The following is a 15698-nucleotide window of genomic DNA, read 5'->3' as shown; positions in this document are numbered from 1 at the left end:
TGAAACGTTGATTAATGTGCACTGTCCCTGTAAAAATAAAATAAACTCAAACTGAAATTAGAAAATAAGCAGCTGTAAAAGTGGAAATGGAAAATGGAAAACAAAATGGAAATTAAATGAATGTCTTGGTTGTGCACAACAAATTTTATGGCAATCCAGCCATTACTTTGAGATATATCTTGTTCTCAGTCTGTTCTCAGTCTTATTCTCAGCCTGTGGGCATCATGTGTTTAGTGATCCAATATCCATAGCTATGCCATTTAACATTTATCACTGGCCCTTGCTCAGCCTTACTCACCAAGAGCCCAGCGCCGAGCCTTCTTGCTAGCAAAGTCACTGATCAAGTCTTTGAAGTCCAGCTTTCACTATGAATGCAAAGCCTGTCCTGGGACATAGTGAACCTCAAATAGATAATCAGTTTTAGCCTACTGAAAGCTCTCTCGCCACCAGCAACAGTCACAGGAAGTGTGCAAGATACACGTAAAGCAATGCACACTTCTCCAAAAATGCTTTGCAGCTGCATCTTACAAATTGCATTCAGGAGACCAAGAAGGGACAAGTTAGGGGGGAAAGTGGCAGCACATACTGTACAGTGTTCAGGTGTCTTACTTCATTTTGAAACTCAGATGTAAGATCTCTGGAATACTTCATGATCAGTGGTTGGCACACAGAAGGAACTTTATCCTCACTAATCTGCCCAACTTTCAGAACAGCAGAAAATGATTCTACGATTTTTGCAGTGATGTGTAACCTAGTGTCCAAGTCACTTATGATGTTGTCAATAGCAGTAATAAACACTGTGTTCCGAAACACTGTTGCTGCACTGTCCTGAGCTGTCTCCTCTTGAGAGGTCTCATCAGAGGCTCTCTGGATGTTTACTTTTTGCCAAAAACAAAAAACAAAAAGAAACCATGTATTTATTAGTACACTGTAAATAAAACATTGGTGATTTACCCAATAAATTACTGTGAGTTCCTCCCCCTGTTCAGGCAGTGCTCGGCGGTCGTCGTCGCCGGCCTACTAGCTGCTATTGATCCATTTTTCCTTTTCATTTGTGTCTGTCTGTTTTGTTTACACCTGTGTCCTATTAGTTAATTGGTTGATTCGGTGGGTTCACACGTTACCTTTCTCTGGTCATCCTGGTATCGATAGGACGGTGCGATGCCTTAGGGGGAAGTACTGGTGGGCCACTTTAGCACTTTAGGACCTGAGGGTTTATGTCTCCTCTTGTTCGGTGTGCGCTCAGTACAAGGCTCCTAGGCACCTGCGCAGAGGGAAGTTACAACCCCTCCCCGTTCCACAGCGACCTTGGTCACACCTGTCAGTGGACTTCCTGACTGATCTTCCTCCATCCCAGGGCAACACCACGATCTTGGTTGTTGTGCATCGGTTTTCTAAGTCCTGCCATCTCCGCCCTTTGCCCGGTCTCCCTACAGACTGTGGAGGTTCTGTTTACACACGTCTTCCGGCACTACGGGGTGCCTGAGGACATAGTTTCTGATCGGGGTCCCCAGTTCACGTCCCGGGTTTGGAAGGCGTTTATGGAGCATCTGGGGGTCTCAGTCAGCCTGACCTCGGGTTTTCACCCCGAGAGTAATGGGCAGGTGGAGAGAGTAAACCAGGATGTGGGTAGATTTATAGGGTCGTATTGCCAGGACCGGCCAGGGGAGTGGGCGAGGTACATTCCATGGGCAGAGATGGCCCAGAACTCACTCCGCCACTCCTCAACTAACCTTTTGCCCTTTCAGTGCGTGTTGGGGTATCAGCCGGTCCTGGTACCATGGCATCAGAGCCAGACCGATATTCCGATGGTGGAGGAATGGATGAAGCTCTCGAGGGAGACCTGGGAGGCATTCCGCGGGCACCTGAAACGTGCCGAAGGGCAGCAGAAGGCGAGCCCTGACTGCCACCGCAGTGAGGCCCCGGTGTTCACACCAGGGGACCGGGTCTGGCTCTCGACCCAAAACCTGCCCCTCTGCCTGCCCTGCTGGAAGCTGGGTCGGCGGTTTGTGGGGCCATTTAAAGTCCTGAGGAGAATAAAAACGAGGTGTGTTATAGGTTACAGCTCCCCATTATTACCTTATTAACCCCTCGTTTCTTGTGTCTCTCCTCAGGCCGGTGGTAGCTGGTCCACTTCAAGAAGTTGAGGTACGGTATGTCCCTCCACCCCCCCTGGACATCGAGGGGGCCCCGGTGTATGCGGTTCAATCCATACTGGATTCCAGGCGCCAAGTGAGGGGCCTGCAGTACCTCGTGGATTGGGAGGGGTACGGTCCGGAGGAGAGATGCTGGGTGCCGGTGAAGGACATCTTGGACCCATCTCTGCTGAGTGAGTTTCCCCGCCTCCATTCGGATCGTCCTGCGCCTCGTCCTCCGGGTCGTCCTTGAGGCCGGTGTCGGCGCACTGTCGTGGGGGGGTACTGTCAAGGTGGCTCCTCTCCCTGTTCGGGCGGTGCTCGGCGGTCGTCGTAGCCGGCCTACTAACTGCTACCGATCCATTTTTCTTTTTCGTTTGTGTCTGTCTGTTTTGTTTACACCTGTGTCCTATTAGTTAATTTCGGTGCGTTTATTAACCTCCGCTGCCTGCTATTCTTTGTGCGGGATTATTTGCTGTTGTTGCTCTGCTAGGGGTGCGTGTTTTTTCTCACAGTCGTGTTAAAACCTTTTGTAGTGTATTTAGGAGTAGAGGTTTCTCCTCCGTGTGTTACGTTTATTTCCCTGTGTGTGGCGACATCGTTGGGTGTGTTTCCCCACCTGTTGTTGTCGTGTTTTGGGACGTTCAATAAACGACTGTGCTACTGGAAATTCCTTGCTCTCCTGCCCTTGACTCCTGCACCTACCTCTTCTTAGGAGGCACCTAACAGTGACTCTCTTTACTTTTGTAGCTTATAGCTTATTCACCGTTAGTCAGTACCTCTACATAAAATAATTTTCTCTGGGTGTTTATTTTTATTTTTGCGTGGTCTGCAACTGCGAGGACGATCAGCTGTCCGTCCTGTCTCCCTGTAGCACAGTCTTAGGCGTCTCACAGTACTGACATTACAATGTATTGCCCTGGCCACATCTGCAGTTCTCATGCCTCCTTGCAGCATGCCTAAGGCATGTTCACGCAGATGAGCAGGGACCCGGGCATCTTTCTTTTGGTGTTTTTCAGAGTCATTAGAAAGGCCTCTTTAGTGTCCTAAGTTGTCATAACTGTGACCTTAATTGCTTACCGTCTGTAAGCTGTTAGTGTCTTAATGACCATTCCATATGTGCATGTTCATTAATTGTTTATGGTTCATTGAACAAGCATGGGAAACAGTGTTTAAACCCTTTACAATGAAGATCTGTGAAGTTATTTGGATTTTTTCGAATTATCTTTGAAAGACAGGGTCCTGAAAAAGGGACGTTTCTTTTTTTGCTGTGTTTATGTCCAAACATGAATCAGCAGGTGGAATCTGAGAGAGATACTCAGTCAGTGTGTGTGTATGGGGCTGGAATTACTGTCTCTCCTCCTAACTCCATGGGAGGGAGGGTGAACAATCAGTTTGTCATACCTCAGATATGCTATGTCACCTCATTCTCTTGCAGCCTTCATGGCTGATATTAGTTCTTTTCTTCTTTGACGGACTGCATCTGAGAAATCCTCATTGATGAAGATGAAGGACCCTTTCAGGCGTTTGGCTTTTTCAAAGACTGCAAGCTTATCCCTGAACCTGAGGAATTTCACTACAAATAGCTTGGGTCTGGTTCCATTTTCACCACCATTGGCACCACTAGTGACCCCTGGTTTCCCAGACCGGTGAGCACGTTCCAGCTCCACCTGTTCATCCAGTTGTAGCTCCTCAGAAAACAGCTTTTGAACTTTGTTCTCTGATTCAGCCCATGTCTGTCACAGTTGTCGTAAGGAGGAGCGGACCAAAATGCAGCGTGTGTCATTCCACATTTGATTTACACTGTGAAACTATGCAATACGTATAAATAAACGGAATAACAACAAACCGTGACGCAGAGTTAACATAACCATACTCAAAAACACAATCTCCCACAAACCCAGGTGGAAAAACCCTACTTAAGTATGATCTCCAATTAAAGACAACGAGGACCAGCTGCCTCTAATTGGAGATTATTCCAAACAAAACCCCAACATAGAAACACAAAACTAGAATCTGACAACATAGAAATAGAAAACATAGAGAGAAAAAAACCTGTCACGCCCTGACCTACTCTACCATAGAAAATAACATCTTTCTATGGTCAGGACGTGACAATGTCTCACTTTGTCTCTCCTGGATACCATCTATTACAAGATTATTTCTCCTCGATTGTCCATCCATGTAATCAGCCTTCCCAGACATGTTCTGGAGGCCCTCCCTGACTGTGGTGATTTCATTCCACATAGAGGAACAGTTTCTGGAAAGTGTATCCTGTGTGGTCTTCAACACATCCACATCCTTCCGTGTGAACTGAAGGCTTGTTTTAATGTCTTGTACATCTTTAGTTAGGTCGTCCAGCTGTTTGTTGGTAGACTCAATGATCATTTCTATGAAGCTTTTAATGTTATTTTCCTGCTGAAGTATAATTTCCTTAAAGAAAACTTTCTGCTTCTCCAAGAGTTCACGTACCTGCCCAGCAGAGATGTGATCCTCGTCTTTTTCGGAGGCATGATAGTAATGATAGTAGGACGAGCCCTGTTATACAATACATGCATGTCTGTTGAATCAAGTTCATATTTATATCAAAAACCAGCTTTTTACATTAGCATGTGACGTTCAGAAAAAGCATACCCCCCGCAAACTTCCGGGGAATTTACTAACAATTTACTAAATTACTCATGATAAACGTTCACAAAAAGCATAACAATTATTTTAAGAATTATAGATACATTACTCCTCTATGCACTCGATATGTCCGATTTTAAAATAGCTTTTCGGATGAAGCACATTTTGCAATATTCTAAGTACATAGCCCAGCCATCACGGGCTAGCTATTTAGACACCCACCCAGTTTAGCCTTCACCAAAATCACATTTCCTATAAGAAAAATGGTCTTACCTTTCCTGTTCTTCGTCAGAATGCACTCCCAGGACTTCTACATCAATAACAAATGTAGGTTTGGTCCCAAATAATCCATCGTTATGTTCCATCAGCGACGTTTTGTTCGTGCGTTCTAGACACTATCAGAATGGTAAATCACGGTCGCACACATGGCGCAGAACGTGCCAAAAAATGTCTAAATATTCCATTACCGTACTTCGAAGCATGTCAACCGCTGTTTAAAATCAATTTTTATGCCATTATTCTCATAAAAAAGCGATAATATTCCGACCGGGAATCTGCAATTAGCTAAACAGCCGAAGGAAAATACTGCACGGGGTCGAATCGGCCACGCCTAATTCCATTGTCCTCTGATGGGCCACTTGGAAAAGGGGATTCTGTGTTTCAGCCTGAGGCTGCCTCGTCATCGTTCAGGTTTTTCCCGGGTTCTGAGAGCCTATTGGAGCCCTAGGAATTGTCACGTTACAGCTAAGATCCTGACTCTTCAATAAACAGAAGCAAGAACAACAACACCTTGTCAGACAGGGTACTTCCTGCATGAAACCTTCTCAGGTTTTTGCCTGCCATAGGAGTTCTGTTATACTCACAGACACCATTCAAACATTTTAGAAACTTTAGGGTGTTTTCTATCCAAACCTGAACAATAATATGCATATTCTAGCCTCTGAGTTGGTGTAGGAGGCAGTTAAAAATGGGCACATATTTTTTCCAAAATTCTCAATACTGCCCCCTAGCCCGTAGAGGTTAAGGGGGTGATAAGTTTTCGAAATAAATGTCATATTTTCAAAATTTGACTCTTGGGTTTTGACTTGTGTTAAATTTGCAATAGGAAAAAGTTACGGTGAAGCTCGCTCGCCATCTATTGGATTTTTGCTGTGTGACACTTGGCATTTGCCTTATGACATTTGCAACATGTTTTGAATGAAACTGCGTCCAAATGAGTGGTATTGTACATCGTGTATATGGTTCGTACGGTGCCAATATGTTCCCATTCATTTTTGTCCATTTCATGGGGGTCTTCCCTTACATACATTTTCCAACCAAGCAGAAGTGTCACGAAAGTCAGAAATAGCGATAAAATAAATCTCTTACCTTTGAAGATCTTCATCTGGTTGCAATCACGAGGGTCCCAGCTACATAACAAATGGTCATTTTGTTCAATAAAGTCCTTCTTTTTATCCCAAAAAAGTCAGTTTAGTTGGCGCGCTTGACTCAGTAATCCACTGGTTTCCCTCATTCAAAATGCATTCAAATGAATCCCGTAAAGTTACCAATTAACTTCTTCCAAACACGTCGAACAACGTTTCTAATCAATCCTCAGGTACCCTAATATGTAAATAAATGATCAAATTTAAGACGGAGAATAGTATGTTCATTTCTGGAGATAAATAACAAAGTGCGCACCCTCACCATAATGCGCTACAAACACTACAGCCAAAATGGGAGCCACTTACAAAAACTACAAATTCTAGCTCATTTTTCAAAAGACAAGCTTGAAACTCTTTCTAAAGACTGTTGACATCTAGTGGAAGCCCTAGGAACTGCAATCTGGGAGGTATTCCTTTTATATTCCCATTGACAGCCATTGTAATCAGTGGTGAGCTGAAGAAAAACAATTCTGGATGGATTGTCCTTGGGTTTTTGCCTGCCATATCAGTGCTGTTATACTCACAGACATTATGTTAACAGTTTTGTAAACTATAGAGTGTTTTCTATCCAATACTACCAATTATATGCATATCCTAGCTTCTGGGCCTGAGTAATAGGCAGTTTACGTTGGGCACCTCATTCGTCCAAACTTCCGAAAACTGCCCCCTAGGCCAAAGAAGTGAATGTGTTTGAGCCAATCAGTTGTGTTGTGACAAGGTAGGAGTGGTATGCAGAAGTCACCCCTGTGGCTCAATTGGTAGAGCATGGTGTTTGCAACGCCAGCATGGTGTGTGCAACGCCAGGGTTGTGGGTTCGATTCCCACGGGGGGCCAGTACAAAAAAATAAAAAAATGAATGCATGAAATAAAATGTATGCATTCACTACTGTAAGTCGCTCTGGATAAGAGCGTCTGCTAATTGACTAAAATGTAAATGTAAGAGTAGAGCTCAAAAATTCAAGTCCCTTGTGTGCTTCCATGGAGTTACATTAGACAAGCCCATTCAAGAAGGCTCAAGGTCATTGGCCACAGATAAAATGACGTCAAATCACGTTATAGCTACTGTAGCTTTGATTGGACTTAGCTATCAGTCATCATCATGAATCAAGTTGACAATCTATTAGCAAATCCTTTCTAATCCTTGTCATATGAAGAGAAATAATGAAGAGAAATTATAAATCAAATGAATCGGTGCTCGTCGGCCATTGGACAACAAGTGGGTAATCGCAAATTAAATCACATTTTATTTGTCACATGCGCCAGGTACCACAGGTGTTGATGTTGCTGTGAAATGCTTACTTATTAGCCCTTAACCAACAATGCAGTTCAAGAAATAAAGTTAAGAAAATAGTTACTAAATAAACTAAAGTGAAAAAAAAAATCTATAATAATAATACAAGAAAATTACATAACAATAACTAGGCTATATAAACTCAGCAAAAAAATAAACGTCCCTTTTTCAGGACCCTGTCCTTCAAAGATAATTCGTAAATATCCAAATAACTTCAAACATCTTCATTATAATGGGTTTAAACACTGTTTCCCATGCTTGTTCAATGAACAATGACATTTTTTTTACATTTACATTTACGTCATTTAGCAGAAGCTCTTATCCAGAGCAACTTACAAATTGGTGCATTCACCTTATGATATCCAGTGGAACAACCACTTTACAATAGTACATCTATATCTTTTTTTGGGGGGGAGGGTAGGGGGGAGGGTTAGAAGGATTACTTAATCCTATCCCATGTATTCCTTAAAGAGGTGGGGTTTCAGCAGTCTCCGGAAGGTGGTGATTGACTCCGCTGTCCTGGCGTCGTGAGGGAGCTTGTTCCACCATTGAGGTGCCAGAGCAGTGAACAGTTTTGACTGGGCTGAGCGGGAACTGTGCTTCCGCAGAGGTAGGGAGGCGAGCAGGCCAGAGGTGGATGAACGCAGTGCCCTTCTTTGGGTGTAGGGACTGATCAGAGCCTGAAGGTACGGAGGTGCCGTTCCCCTCACAGCTCCGTAGGCAAGCACCATGGTCTTGTCGCAGATGCGAGCTTCAACTGGAAGCCAGTGGAGTGTGCGGAGGAGCGGGGTGACGTGAGAGAACTTGGGAAGGTTGAACACCAGACGGGCTGCGGCGTTCTGGACGAGTTGTAGGGGTTTAATGGCAAAGGCAGGGAGCCCCGCCAACAGCGAGTTGCAGTAATCCAGACGGGAGATGACAAGTGCCTGGATTAGGACCTGCGCCGCTTCCTGTGCGAGGCAGGTTCATACTCTCCAAATGTTGTAGAGCATGAACCTACAGGATCGGGTCAACGCCTTGATGTTAGCAGAGAACGACAGGGTCTTGTCCAGGGTCACGCCAAGGCTCTTAGCACTCTGGGAGGAGGACACAATGGAGTTGTCAACCGTGATGGCGAGATCATGGAACGGGCAGTCCTTCCCCGGGAGGAAGAGCAGCTCCGTCTTGCCGAGGTTCAGCTTGAGGTGGTGATCCGTCATCCACACTGATATGTCTGCCAGACATGCAGAGATGTGATTCGACGCCTGGTTATCAGAAGGGGGAAAGGAGATGAATTGTGTGTCGTCTGCGTAGCAATGATAGGAGAGACCATGTGAGGATATGACAAAGCGAAGTGACTTGGTGTATAGCGAGAATAAGAGAGGGCCTAGAACTGAGCCCTGGGGGACACCAGTGGTGAGAGCACGTAGTGCGGAGACGGATTCTCGCCACGCCACCTGGTAGGAGCGACCTGTCAGGTAGGACGCAATCCAAGAGTGAGCCGCACCGGAGATGCCCAACTCGGAGAGGGTGGAGAGGAGGATCTGATGGTTCACAGTATCAAAGGCTGCAGATAGGTCTAGAAGGATGAGAGCAGAGGAGAGAGAGTTAGCTTTAGCAGTGCGGAGAGCCTCCGTGACACAGAGAAGAGCTGTCTCAGTTGAATGACCAGTCTTGACACCTGACTGATTTGGATCAAGAAGGTAATTCTGAGAGAGATAACAAGAGAGCTGGCCAAGGACGGCACGCTCAAGAGTTTTGGAGAGGAAAGAAAGAAGGAATACCGGTCTGTAGTTGTTGACATCGGAGGGATCGAGTGTAGGTTTTTTGAGAAGGGGTGCAGCCCTCGCTCTCTTGAAGACGGAAGGGACGTAGCCAGCGGTCAAGGATGAGTTGATGAGCGAGGTGAGGTAAGGGAGAAGGTCTCCAGAAATGGTCTGGAGAAGAGAGGAGGGGATAGGGTCAAGCGGGCAGGTTGTTGGGCGGCCGGCCGTCACAAGTCGCAAGATTTCATCTGGAGAGAGAGGGGAGAAAGAGGTCAAAGCATAGGGTAGGGCAATGTGAGCAGGACCAGCGGTGTCGTTTGACTTAACAAACGAGGATCGGATGTAGTCAACCTTATTTTCAAAATGGTTGACAAAGTCATCCGCAGAGAGGGAGGGGGGGAGGAGGATTCAGGAGGGAGGAGAAGGTGGCAAAGAGCTTCCTAGGGTTAGAGGCAGATGCTTGGAATTTAGAGTGGTAGAAAGTGGCATTTGCAGCAGAAACAGAGGAAGAGAATGTGGAGAGGAGGGAGTGAAAAGAAGCCAGGTCCACAGGGAGGCTAGTTTTCCTCCATTTCCGCTCGGCTGCCCGGAGCCCTGTTCTGTGAGCTCACAATGAGTCGTCAAGCCACGGAGCAGAAGGGGAGGACCGAGCCGGCCGGGAGGATAAGGGACATAGAGAGTCAAAGGATGCAGAAATGGAGGAGAGGAGGGTTGAGGAGGCAGAATCAGGAGATTGGTTGGAGAAGGATAGAGCAGAGGGAAGAGATGATAGGATGGAAGAGGAGAGAGTAACAGGAGAGAGAGAGCGAAGGTTGCAACGGCGCAGTACCATCTGAGTAGGGCCAGAGTGAGTAGTGTTGGAGGAGAGTGAGAGGGAAAAGGATACAAGGTAGTGGTCGGAGACTTGGAGGGGAGTTGCAGTGAGATTAGTAGAAGAACAGCATCTAGTAAAGATGAGGTCAAGCGTATTGCCTGCCTTGTGAGTAGCGGGGGACGGTGAGAGGCTGAGGCCAAAAGAGGAGAGGAGTGGAAAGATGGAGGCAGAGAGAAATGAGTCAAAGGTAGATGTAGGGAGGTTAAAGTAATCCAGAATTGTGAGGGGTGAGCCATCCTCAGGAAAGGAAATTATCAAGGCATCAAGCTCATTGATGAACTCTCCAAGGGAACCTGGAGGGCGATAAATGATAAGGATGTTAAGCTTGAATGGGCTAGTGACTGTGACAGCATGGAATTCAAAGGAGGAGATAGACAGATGGGTCAGGGGAGAAAGAGGGAATGTCCACTTGGGAGAGATGAGGATTCCAGTGCCGCCACCCCGCTGACCAGATGCTCTCGGGGTATGCGAGAACACGTGGTCAGACAAGGAGAGAGCAGTAGGAGTAGCAGTGTTTTCTGTGGTAATCCATGTTTCCGTCAGTGCCAAGAAGTCGAGGGACTGGAGGGTAACATAGGCTGAGATGAACTCTGCCTTGCCTCAGTTCCAGAGGCTGCCGGAGACCTGGAATTCCACGTGGGTCGTGCGCGCTGGGACCACCAAGTTAGAGTGGCAGCGGCCATGTGGTGTGAAGCGTTTGTGTGGCCTGTGCAGAGAGGAGAGAACAGGGATAGACAGACACATAGTTGACAGGCTACAGGAGAGGCTACACTAATGCAAAGGAGATTGGAATGAAAATTAACTAAACAACTGGGGAAGCGAGAGAGCAGGGCCTCCCTCACTAACCATTCACTGAAACACTCAAATATAATTTTTCCAACTTCCACTTAGAAATTATAAATGATGTAAACTACAGTGGTTCAATGTTTCAAGGAATAGGCTCAAACTTAGTTTATTCAGCTAGATAACTTGGTACAGTATTCTTCAGTTAAGAACTGACTTATTTACAGAGGGTTGAATGAGTGTGTGTTATTTCAGAAAATCACAGAAAATCACAGGAATCTTGCAGAGCTCCGAAATCTGCCTTAACGGATTCATCTGAACACGCTGCAACTGGATCTATAATTTTAGAAAAATACTCATTTTTTTGAACATCACCAATTGTAAATTGCACGATTTCTCTTTTTTTATTTATTTTTATTTCACCTTTATTTAACCAGGTAGGCAAGTTGAGAACAAGTTCTCATTTACAATTGCGACCTGGCCAAGATAAAGCAAAGCAGTTCGACAACATACAACAACACAGAGTTACACATGGAGTAAACAACATACAGTCAATAATACAGTAGAAAAAAAATAAATAAATAAGACTATATACAATGTGAGCAAATGATGTGAGATAAGGGAGGTAAAAGCAAAAATATGCCATGGTGGCAAAGTAAATAAAGTATAGCAAGAAAAACACTGGAATGGTAGATTTGTAGTTTGAAGAAAGTTCAAAGTTCAAATATAAATAATATGGTGCAAAGGAGCAAAATAAATAAAATAAATAAATACAGTAGGGGAAGAGGTAGTAGTTTGGGCTAGAGTATAGATGGGCTATGTACAGGTGCAGTGATCTGTGAGCTGCTCTGACAGCTGGTGCTTAAAGCTAGTGAGGGAGATAAGTGTTTCCAATTTCAGAGATTTTTGTAGTTCGTTCCAGTCGTTGGCAGCAGAGAACTGGAAGGAGAGACGACCAAAGGAGGAGTTGGCTTTAGGGGTGACCAGAGAGATATACCTGCTGGAGCGCGTGCTACAGGTGGGTGCTGCTATGGTGACCAGTGAGCGGAGGTAATGGGGGACTTTACCTAGCAGGGTCTTGTAGATGACCTGGAGCCAATGTGTTTGGCGACGATTATGAAGTGAAGGCCAGCCAACGAGAGCATACAGATCGCAGTGGTGGGTTGTATATGGGGCTTTGGTGACAAAACGGATGGCACTGTGATAGACTGCATCCAGCTTGTTGAGTAGGGTATTGGAGGCTATTTTGTAAATGACATCGCCGAAGTCGAGGATTGGTAGGATGGTCAGTTTTACGAGGGTATGTTTGGCAGCATGAGTGAAGGATGCTTTGTTGCGAAATAGGAAGCCAATTCTAGATTTCACTTTGGATTGGAGATGATTGATGTGAGTCTGGAAGGAGAGTTTACAGTCTAACCAGACACCTAGGTATTTGTAGTTGTCCACAAATTCTAAGTTAGAACCGTCCAGAGAAGTTATGCTGGATGGGCGGGCAGGTGCAGGCAGCGATCGGTTGAAGAGCATGCATTTAGTTTTACTTGTGTTTAGGAGCAGTTGGAGGCCACGGAAGGAGAGTTGAATGGCATTGAAGCTCGTCTGGAGGGTTGTTAACACAGTGTCCAAAGAAGGGCCAGAAGTATACAGAACCTGTTGGGGCTAGGGGGCAGTATTTTCACGGCTGGATAAAAAAACGTACCCTATTTAATCTGGTTACTAATCCTACCCTAACATGTTAAACCCACCCAGTGCACCGTATCCTATGACGTCGCAGCTAACTAGCATGCTAGCATCCAATAACACACGGTTAGCACCAATACTTGGTTACAACAAACTACCAATGGATCATTCATGTTCATTTAACTTTTTCCTCCAAACATAACGATGGTCATTATGGCCAAACAGTTCCATTTTTGTTTCATCAGACCAGAGGACATTTCTCCAAAAAGTACGATCTTTGTCCCCATGTGCAGTTGCAAACCGTAGTTTGTCTTTTTTATGGCGGTTTTGGAGCAGTGGCTTCTTCCTTGCTGAGAGGCCTTTCAGGTTATGTCGATATTGGACTCATTTTACTGTGGATATAGATACTTTTGTATCTGTTTCCTCCAGCATCTTCACAAGGGCCTTTGCTGTTGTTCTGGGATTGATCAGCACTTTTCGCACCAAAGTACGTTCATCTCTAGGAGACAGAACCTCCTTCCTGAGCGATACGACGGCTGCGTGGCTGCGTGGTGTTTATACTTGCGTACTATTGTTTGTACAGATGAACGTGGCACCTTCAGGCGTTTGGAAATTGCTCCCAAGGATGAACCAGACTTTTGGAGGTCTACAATTTGTTTTCTGAGGTCTTGGCTGATTTCTTTTGATTTCCCCATGATGTCAAGAAAAGAGGCACTGAGTTTAACCTGTTTGGGATAGGGGGCAGTATTTTCACGGCCGGATGAAAAAACGTACCCGATTTAAACTGGTTACTACTCTTGCCCAGAAACTAGAATATGCATATTATTAGTAGATTTGGATAGAAAACACTCTGAAGTTTCTAAAACTGTTTGAATGTGACATATATGCATGCTTTGAAAATGGCTGTGTGATTATTTCTGGCAGGGTACTCTCCTGACATGCTTTCGCTGTAAAGCCTTTATGAAATCGGACAATGTGGTTAGATTAACGAGAGTCTTGTCTTTCAAATGGTGTAAAATAGTCATATGTTTGAGAAATTGAAATTATAGATTTTTTGAGGTATTTGTATTTCGCGCCATGCGACGCCATTGGCTGTTGGCTAGGGGTTCCGCTAGCGGAACGTCTAGATGCAAGAGGTTTTCGTGCGGTATTTTTCTCGTAAAATAGCGATAACATTCCAACCGGACAATAATGTATTCATTCAAAGAGGAAAAGAAAAAACAGCGTGCTCACGTGAACGCGCATATACAATCTCTTTGTCACCAGGCAGACCACTGACAAACTGAGCTACAATACTCTGCCCAGAGACAGAAGATGCCTCAATCCGCTTTCTGAAGGCTTTAGAGAGCCAATGGAAGACTTAGAAAGTGCTACGTAACCCCACAGATACTGTAGTTTCGATAGAGAATCAAAAGAAGAGCTACAAATTCTCAGACAGGCCACTTCCTACTTGGAATATTCTCTGATTTTTGCCTGCCATATGAGTTCTGTTATACTCACAGACACCATTCAAACAGTTTTAGAAACTTCAGAGTGTTTTCTATCCAAATCTACTAATAATATGCATATTCTAGTTTCTGGGCAGGAGTAGTAACCAGATTAAATCGGGTACGTTTTTTATCCGGCCGTGAAAATACTGCCCCCTATCCCAAAGAAGTTAACAGGCACAGTCAACTTAGTGTATGTAAACTTCTGACCCACTGGAATTGTGATACAGTGAATTATAAATGAAATAATCTGTCTGTAAACAATTGTTGGAAAAATGACTTGTGTCATGCACAAAGTTGATGTCCTAACCGACTTGCCAAAACTATAGTTTGTTGACAAGAAATGTGTGGAGTGGTTGAAAAACGAGTTTAAATGACTCCAACCTAAGTGTATGTAGACTTCCGACTTCAACTGTACATGTGTGCGTTTGTCATATGATCATATCCTATAGGTAGTAACTTCAAAAAAACAACAGAGACCAGGTCATGTTTTGCTCACCATTTTATGTTTTGAAATGATTGAATGCTTAAGTACATCTAAAGGGGGCAACTGTACAAGAATGGGAGGACAAACAAAACAAAGACTGTGGTTAAAGGGATGACGAATCCCAAACAGCAGTTTTCCATGTAGACAAGGGTAAAGATAAAGTAAGAGCACCCTCCTCATCCATGAGTGAAGGTAGTCACAGTCAAAAGGAAGGCAGCTTGATTCTCCATGTCAGAAACTCTCATAGTCCTACCAGCTTCCAGGGTAATGTTCAGTAGGCACCAAGTGGAAGAAAACAGTTTGAAACAAGGAGGTACTATCTGAATTTGTCCAATAAGAAACACTCGTTTACGTTTTCCATTACAAAACATGTTGCTACTGTACGGTCCTAATGAGCAGGACCCAGGTAAAGTTGGTTTATTTGCCAACAACACAAATCCCTGATTAGTTTCTCTGTTCCAACACAAATATTCAGGCAGGTCCCCACAAGGAACAGTTTTGTAGGGACAATTCCAAATAAGTATTTAGATGTGGTCTCTTGGATTTATTTTTGATTGCTGGTACCATTGTTGGATGCTCCCATACAGCATCTAAGTTTTAAATACATTTATTTTGTGTTAAATTCCTACGTTGTATGGACTTTTAGAATTTCAAAATGTGATACCGCGCAAACAGAGCCATAACCTTGGTATCTACCCAAAATTAGAGTGATGGGTTTCAGAAGCAAGAACATAGAAAGACATTTAGACTGAGGTAAGTATGGTGTGTGTGTGTGTGTGTGTGTGTGTGTGTGTGTGTGTGTGTGTGTGTGTGTGTGTGTGTGTGTGTGTGTGTGTGTGTGTGTGTGTGTGTGTGTGTGTGTGTGTGTGTGTGTGTGTGTGTGTGTGTGTGTGCGTGTGCGTGTGTGCGTGAGACTGCCGAGGAGAAGTACATCTGGCACACAAATGCTGAAACAAACTACAAATGTAGTGATGAATGTGACAATATTCAAATAGCCAGACATTATTCCACAATCTACATCCATATGTTACTCCTATCAATTCATAATCCAAACAGTGTGATGCTCAAAAAGCACTAGATATGTTGTAGCTATTTTTGCTTAAAATGTCTGTGTTACTGAGCTATTAAATGGTGACTGCAAATAGAATCAATGTAATTCCATCAGCA

The sequence above is a fragment of the Salmo trutta genome, chromosome 12, assembly GCF_901001165.1.
Source record: "Salmo trutta chromosome 12, fSalTru1.1, whole genome shotgun sequence".
In the NCBI taxonomy this organism is placed as follows: Eukaryota; Metazoa; Chordata; class Actinopteri; order Salmoniformes; family Salmonidae; genus Salmo; species Salmo trutta.
This window is presented reverse-complemented; position numbering follows the sequence as displayed.